Source organism: Microtus oregoni, unplaced genomic scaffold (assembly GCF_018167655.1).
Source record: "Microtus oregoni isolate MIOR12 unplaced genomic scaffold, Mior012 000095F_ref0000231, whole genome shotgun sequence".
NCBI lineage: Eukaryota > Metazoa > Chordata > Mammalia > Rodentia > Cricetidae > Microtus > Microtus oregoni.
This window is the reverse complement of record NW_024544708.1, coordinates 220,900-228,904: the sequence shown is the minus strand read 5'-3', so window position 1 is coordinate 228,904 and position 8,005 is coordinate 220,900. Positions and strand designations below refer to the sequence as shown.

At 40.5% G+C, this 8,005-nt stretch overlaps 1 pseudogene; it reads right to left on the bottom strand.

Annotated features, from left to right (window-relative positions):
- Window positions 1-6,547: 6,547 nt before the first annotated feature.
- LOC121442767 lies at window positions 6,548-7,191 on the bottom strand (annotated as a pseudogene).
- Window positions 7,192-8,005: the final 814 nt, after the last annotated feature.

The window sequence follows — 8,005 nt, the reverse complement described above, 5'->3', positions numbered from 1 at the left end:
TTTAAACTTTTTTTATATTTATTTATTTATTATGTATACAATAGTCTGTGTGTATGCCTGAAGGCCAGAAGAGGGCGCCAGACCTCATTACAGACGGTTGTGAGCCACCATGTGGTTGCTGGGAATTGAACTCAGGACCTTTGGAAGAGCAGGCAATGCTCTTAACCACTGAGCCATCTCTCCAGCCCTGATGTCCAATTTCTTGAGTTCCTTGTATATTTTAAAGATCAGAACTCTGACTGATGTGGGGTTAGTGATGATCTTTTTCTATTCTGTAGGCTGTCATTTTGTCTTGTTGACCGTGTCCTTTGCTTTACAATAGCTTTTCAGTTTCACAGGTCCCATTTAATTGTTTCTCTCAGTGTCTGTGCTGCTGGGGTTATATTTAGGAAGTGCTTCCCTGTGCCAATGCCTTCAAGAGTACTTCCCACTTTCTCTTCTATAAGTTTCAGTATGGCTGGCTTCATATTGAGGTCTTTGATCCATTTGGACTTGAGTTTTGTGCATGGTGATAGATATGGGTCTATTTTCATTTTTCTACATGTTGATATCCAGTTATGCCAGCACCACTTGTTAACTATGCTTTCTTTTTTTTCCATTTGATATTTTTTTGGTTCCCTGTCAAAAATCAGGTGTTCAAAGATGTGTGGGTTGATATCTGGGTCTTCTGTTCGGTTCCATTGTTCCTCCTGTCTGTTCTTATGCCAATACCAGGCTGTTTTCAGTATTGTAGCTCTGTAGTAAAAATTGAAGTCAGAGATTGTGATGCTTCCAGAAGTTCTTTTATTGTATACGATTGTTTTGGCTTTCCTGGGTTTTTTTTGTTTTTTTTTTTCATATGAATTTGAATACCATTCTATTGAAGTCTTTGAAGAATTTTTCTAGGATTTTGATGAGCATTGTATTCAGTCTGTAATTTGGTAAGAAATTTAATTTGGTAAGAAATATGAGGCAGAGGCAGGCGGATCTCTGTGAGTTCGAGACCAGCCTGGTCTACAAGAGCTAGTTCCAGGATGGGGTCCAAACCCACAGAGAAACCCTGTCTCAAAAAACCAAAAAAAAAAAAAAAAAAAGAAATATGATCAATCTTGCTTGACAGAGTTATGTCGACTTGGAGATTTGCAAAACAGGCCATTTCCTAACTCTATGTGTCTGGTTACAGATCTCAGAAATCAACATATGTATATGGGCACCATCAATCTATCTCTTGTTAATGACATCCCCTCTCCTAGGGAAGAGACTACTCTTTTTTAAAGTCAATATAGAAAATTTTATTTAATCTTAAAAGTGCACTTTTTTTTGGTATTTTGAGAAAGGATTTTTTTGTAGTTTTGGAGCCTGTCCTAGAACTAGCTCTTGTAGACCTGGTTGGCCTCCAACTAACAATGATCTGCCTGCTTCTGCTTCCTGAGTGCTGGGATTAAAGGCCTGAGTCACACTGCCCATCTAAAAGTGCATTATTATCACCACTTTAAAAATCACTTTTTGGTATCAGTTTCAAATACTTTCTTTCTTTTTCCTTTTTTTTTTTTTTTTTTTTTTGATTTTCGAGAGAGGGTTTCTCCATAGCTTTTGGAGAAAAAAAAAAGCTTTTTTAAATTGGTATTTATTGAGCTCTACAATTTTCTTATTGTAGTTTTTTGTTTTGTTCTGTTTTTTTTTTTGTTTGTTTTGGTTTTTTGAGACGCAGTTTCTCTGTGTAGCTTTGGAGCCTGTTACTGGGTCTTGAGAAAGGTAGTTTCCTAATTTTCTGAGAAATTGCCACCCTGACATCTAAAGGGGCTGCATCAGCTTGCATTCATTCCAGCAATGCAGAAGTGTTCCCTTTTCCCCACAACCTCTCCAGCATAAGTTGTCATCAGTATTTTTGATCTTGGCTATATATTCAGGTGTCAGTTATAATCTCAGAGTTGTTTTGATTTGCATTTCTCTGATGACTAAGGATATTGAATATTTCCTTAAGTGTCTTTCAGCCATTTTAGATTCCTCTGTTGAGTTCTCTGTTTAGGTCTTTACTCCATTTTTTATTGAATGATGTGTTCTTTTGGTGTCCAATTTGTTGAGTTCTTTGTATATTCTAAAGATCAGACCTCTGACTGATGTGGGGATAGTGATGATCTTTTACTATTCTGTAGGCTGTCACTTTGTCTTGTTGACGATGTCCTTTGCTTTACAGAAGCTTTTCAGTTTCAAGAGGTCCCATTTAATTGTTTCTCTCAGTGTCTGTGCTGCTGGGGTTATATTTAGGAAGTGGTTCCCTGTGCCAATGCCTTCAAGAGTACTTCCCACTTTCTCTTCTATAAGTTTCAGTATGGCTGGCTTCATGTTGAGGTCTTTGATCTATTTGGACTTGAGTTTTGTGCATGGTGATAGATATGGGTCTATTTTCATTTTTCTACATGTTGATATCCAGTTATGCCAGCACCACTTGTTAACTATGCTTTCTTTTTTTCCCATTTGATATTTTTTTGGTTCCCTGTCAAAAATCAGGTGTTCAAAGATGTGTGGGTTGATATCTGGGTCTTCTGTTCGGTTCCATTGTTCCTCCTGTCTGTTCTTATGCCAATACCAGGCTGTTTTCAGTATTGTAGCTCTGTAGTAAAGATTGAAGTCAGGGATTGTGATGCTTCCAGAAGTTCTTTTATTGTACACGATTGTTTTGGTTTTCCTGGGTTTTTTTTGTTTTTTTTCATATGAATTTGAATACCATTCTTTTGAAATCTTTGAAAAAATTTTCTGGGATTTTGATGAGCATTGTATTCAATCTGTAATTTGGTAAGAAATTCAATTTGGTAAGAAATATGATCAATCTTGCTTGACAGAGTTATGTCGACTTGGAGATTTGCAAAACAGGCCATTTCCTAACTCTATGTGTCAGGTTACAGATCTCAGAAGTCAACATATGTATATGGGCACCATCAATCTATCTCTTGTTAATGACATCCCCTCTCCTAGGGATGAGCCACACTGCCCATCTAAAAGTGCATTATTATCATCACTTTAAAAAACACTTTTTGGGGCCTGTCGGTGGTATGGCACGCCTTTAAACCCAGCACTCGGGACGCAGAGGCAGGCGGATCTCTGTGAGTTTGAGACCAGCCTGGTCTACAAGAGCTAGTTCCAGGACAGGCTCTAAAACCACAGAGAAACCCTGTCTCGAAAAAAAAAAAAAAGAAAAAAAGAAAAAGAAAAAAAAAACACTTTTTGGTATCAGTTTCAAATACTTTCTTTTTTTTTTTTTGAATTTTCGAGACTGGGTTTCTCCATAGCTTTTGGTGCTTGTCCTGGTACTAGCTCTTGTAGACCAGGCTAGCCTCAGACTCACAGAGATCCGCTTGCCTCTGCCTCCCGAGTGCTGGGATTAAAGGCGTGCGACACCACAGCCCGGCTCAAATACTTTCTTTTATTGTATTGCTCCTCTTATCTCTATGTGTTTCTGTTATCCAATGTTTCTAAGTCATTAATAGTTTCATTTCATTTCTTTCAAGTTATGTTGATTTCTATGTCGATCAACGTCTCCTATACTTTAGGCTTGCCTCATGCTGTGTAATTGAGAATTATTTTGCTGGGCGGTCGTGGCACATACCTTTAATCCCTGCACTCAAAAGGCAGAGGCAGGCAGATCTCTGGGAGTTCGAGACCAGCCTGGTCTACAAGAGCTAGTTCCAGGACAGTCACCAAATCTACAGCGAAACCCTGTCTCGAAAAAAAAAATTGAGAATTATTTTGAACACCTAATTCTGCCTCTCCTGCCCAGTTCTGGGAGGACAGTCCTGCAACTCTTCCCAGGTTTGTCCTTCACTAGTCAGTTAGAAAGAAAAATAGAGCAGTTAATGAGTGTCTGTTGATCTTTCTGACTTTTACTTGGGACATAGAAATATAGAGGGATTGTTATAAGAATTGAACTCATTGACCAACTTTGAAACTGGTGGAGACATGGTACAGGAAGTGAGAGGTTAGCCTGAGGGTGAGAGCTTTCCTCTTTCAACTGAGATTACTTATGTGGAATCAGTTAGTCAGTTGTGATGCTGTATTATTATCCTGATTGACCATTGTTTGCAATCCACAGACAATGGCAATCTGGGTATGGATTGACCTTATCTTGAAACCTAATGTGTGATATTTACAGTAGTTTATCCAAAATAGATGATCTGGGTAAAATGTTGTGTCCCTGCTTAACAGGACCATTACTTTTGTGGAATAAGATCTTCATCTTTAGGGAAAATACATGAGAAATATATATTGTGCTCTAATACAAATCCCTAATCTCTGGAGCACAGGGTCATAAAGCCTGTTTCAACTTTTCAAAATAATTTTTGAGATTAAAAGTACAACATATTCACATTGTCTTTGCTCCCTCCAAGCCCTAACATGATCCTGATTGTTTTCTAATTCATGGTCTGTTTTTGTCTAACAACAGTTACAAAATAAACACAGTCACACAGGAAGAGTGATTAGTTTATGAATGTGACCTGTGTTTGTCTGCAGGATTTCCCATCTCTGAGGCAGTGGGATGGCTGCACTGGAAAGTGAGTGTACAATGGAATGTGCACAGAAAGGACCCTGTGCTTTGGATGAGAAACAGGATGTGCTGTAGGAGAATAGAATAAGGTGTACTAAATACAGTCTTTCTAAACTAGGTCCCTGTCTGCTGGGCTGGGAGGGCAGAACTGGAAGGACTGTGCTGTCTGAGTCATTTGATCTTTGATAGAGGAGCTGCTCATATTGTGAGGCTCAGCTGGGTGGCCCTAGCCTGTGAGGAATTCTGGGAAGGGTTCGAAATCAGGAGTACTAGTGGCAGACAGGTTGTGGGTTCTTTCCATAATTCTATTCTGCCTCTGCTGTAAGGAGTAGTAAGGAAGATCACAAGCTATACCGTGGTGAGTGTTGGGTGTTCAGATCTGTTGAACTGTCATTTCTGCTATGACTTGGACTGATCATGAACAAGACTGTAGTCATGTTGGTCCATGTGGTTCATGTTGGCAGTGGCCCTTATCCTCTGAGCCTCCCTGTATATGAATTTATTGGGGAAGGGGAGACTCTGGAAATTCAGGATATGATGCTGATTGTCCAGAGTATACACGTGGACACTGCTCTTGGTGTGCAGTGGGAAGAGAGATAAGAAAACTGAAGATCTAGATTCCAGAAGTTGTCAGTATTGCATTCCAATTTCAGATTTGTGTTATAAAGATTACAAATAGTTTAGGAACTGGAAGGAAGGGATGATATTGATCTTCTAGCGATGCATGATTAGAATGCTTTTAATGTAATCCTGCCACTAGCTGCAAAGGTGTGATCCAGTGAAGCTTATTTCCAGAGGACAAAAGACTTTCTAATCTGCAGACTTTTCTCAGGAGTGCATAGTGTTGGGCAGGTAGATAGAGCATAATTCACATCTTGGACCATAATCCATGTAGGAGAAAATAAATTTTAATTTTTTTATTTATTTATTTTTATTTTATTTTATTTTTATTTTATTATTATTTGGGGGGGGGTTGAGACAGGGTTTCTCTGTGGCTTTGGAGCCTATCCTGGAACTAGCTCTGTAGACCAGGCTGTTCTCGAACTCACAGAGATCCACCTGCCTCTGCCTCCCGAGTGCTGGGATTAAAGGCGTGCACCACCATTGCCATGCGAGAAAATAAATTTTAAATCATATTTCTTTCTTTCCATAGACAAGTTTATTTATGACACAGTTTTTAAAAAACCCCATGCTTTTTTTTTTGTTTGTTTGTTTGTTTTTTGAGACGGTTTCTCTGTGGTTTTGGACCCTATCCTGGAACTAACTCTTGTAGAACAGGCCGGTCTCAAACTCACAGAGATCCGCCTGCCTCTGCCTCCCGAATGCTGGGATTTAAGGCGTGCACCACCACCGCCCAGCCTAAACCCCATTTCTTTTAAATGAGTTTAAAAAAATAAACAAAATCCAGCTTCCTCCTCCTTGAACAACAACGACAACAAAAATACACTGCAAAACTTCCCAAAACAAAGTAGTGTATTTCCTCAAGGGTAAGTGTAATTCACACTGAATCCACTGGGAGTGAGTTTTTTTCTGTACAAAAACCTGCAAAGAAAGACACTCAAGACAGAAAAAGAAAAAAAAAAGCAAACAATAGTTCACCAGACAATCTTGAGGAGCAGGAGCCCCTAGGAAAGAAAGGCAGACTTTGCCTAGAACTGAAAGGACAGGAGAAGGCAGGCAGCGTCTGCAAAAGGCAGGGAGAAGATGAGGGAAGGAAACAAGCTGAACAGATTGGTGCCCTTCCAGAGCTCTGGTTGAAAAAATGCCCTCCTACCACCCATGCCCACCTACCCTTGAGCAGGCCCAAAAGAGTGAAGTAGAGCAGGCAAACAGTGAGCAGGTTGCACATTTGAAAAGTGTCTATATTGAATCTCCAGAGGGAACATGTCACCACTGCCCCAGTCCCTGCGCCTGACCTACTACACAGAGTAGGTCCCTCCTCAGTTAGTTATGGGATTCTCCCCTTTCCATAGTATATCTTTTTTAAAAAATATTTTTCCATCTTCTGTTTTTCTTTCTTTTCTTTTAACTCTTTTTTTTTTTTTGATCCCAGAATCAAGACTGGGAGCTGTTGTAATTGGCAGTTCATGCACGGTATTGGGCACATTGGAAACCCATCTGTTGTGCTAATGGGAATCACCTTAATCTGTCTCCCTCTAAACAGGGAATCATCTAAAGCCAGAGAAGTCCTCACTGACTCTTTGTCTAAGAATTCTACATAGGCAAATCCTTTGGCAGGACCACTGAATTTGGCACAGACTGTAGTAACAGGGTTGACTGAACCACAGCCATGAAAGTGAGCTTCCAGCTCTTCTGCTGTTGCACCATAGTCCACATTGCTAACATAGATGGAACTGGCATCAGCCTCCATCTTCTCCTCAAGAGATGAGATCACTGAGCCAGCATTACCTGGGGTTGTACTTTTATTAATCTGCTTCTCTACCTCATTTTGTAGCTCCTTTAACTTCTCATCCTCTTCCTCTATCTCCCTGACTCCCTGAAGCTTTGACCACTTCTAGCTCTGGGCCCTCAATGATGCTATCCCTGGGGTTCACCTTAAGTAGTCCTGGCTCTTCCTCCTTCTCCTGCCTGCCAGGGACTCCCCAGGTGTGCCCAGAACCTGTAGAGGGGGGCACAGGACCAGTGCTCTTTGGGAAGGCTGTTCCCATGGTCCCCTGCACCCCTGGCTCTCCCTCTCAGGCTCCCCATAGGCCCCCGGCCCAATGCTCAGGCACGAATCTCCAACCACCTGCTTTCCCCACTACTCCTTAAATCATTTTTCTAGGTTGTTTGGGATTGGGCATCAGTGGAGCAGCATATATCTGAAATCAGAAGAAAGCACAAAGGGCTAGAGAGCCATCACAAGAGATCGCCTCTGTTTGCAAAGAGAGCAACTATATCATGAGGTTTCTGTCTTTGGAAGACATATGAGTAATTGGAGGTCAGGAACAACAGTTTTTTGTTTTTTGTTTTTTGTTTTTTTTTTAAAGGTTTATTTATTTATTTATTAGGTATACAGGGTTCTTCCTGCACATATCCCTGCGGGCCAGAAGAGGGCACCAGATCTCATTATAGATGGTTGGGAGCCACCATGTGGTTGCTGGGAATTAAACTCAGAACCTCTGCAAGAACAGTGTTCTTAACCTCTGAGCCATCTCTCCAGCGCAGAAACAAGTTTTTTTTTTTTTTTTTTTTTTTTTTTTCGAGACACGGTTTCTCTGTGGCTTTGGAGCCTGTTCTGGAACAAGCTTTTTAGACCAGGCTGGCCTCAAACTCACAGAGATCCGCCTGTCTCTGCCTCCAGAGAGCTGGGATTAAAGGCGTGTGCCACCACCGCCCAGCCAGAAACCACAGTTTAAGTGTTACTTTGATATAACTTTTTGAAAGTTGTGCAGTTTGTGTTTATTATTTTCTTTTTTTTAAAGATTTATTTATTTATTATGCATACAACATTCTGCCTCCATGTATGCCCACATGCCAAAG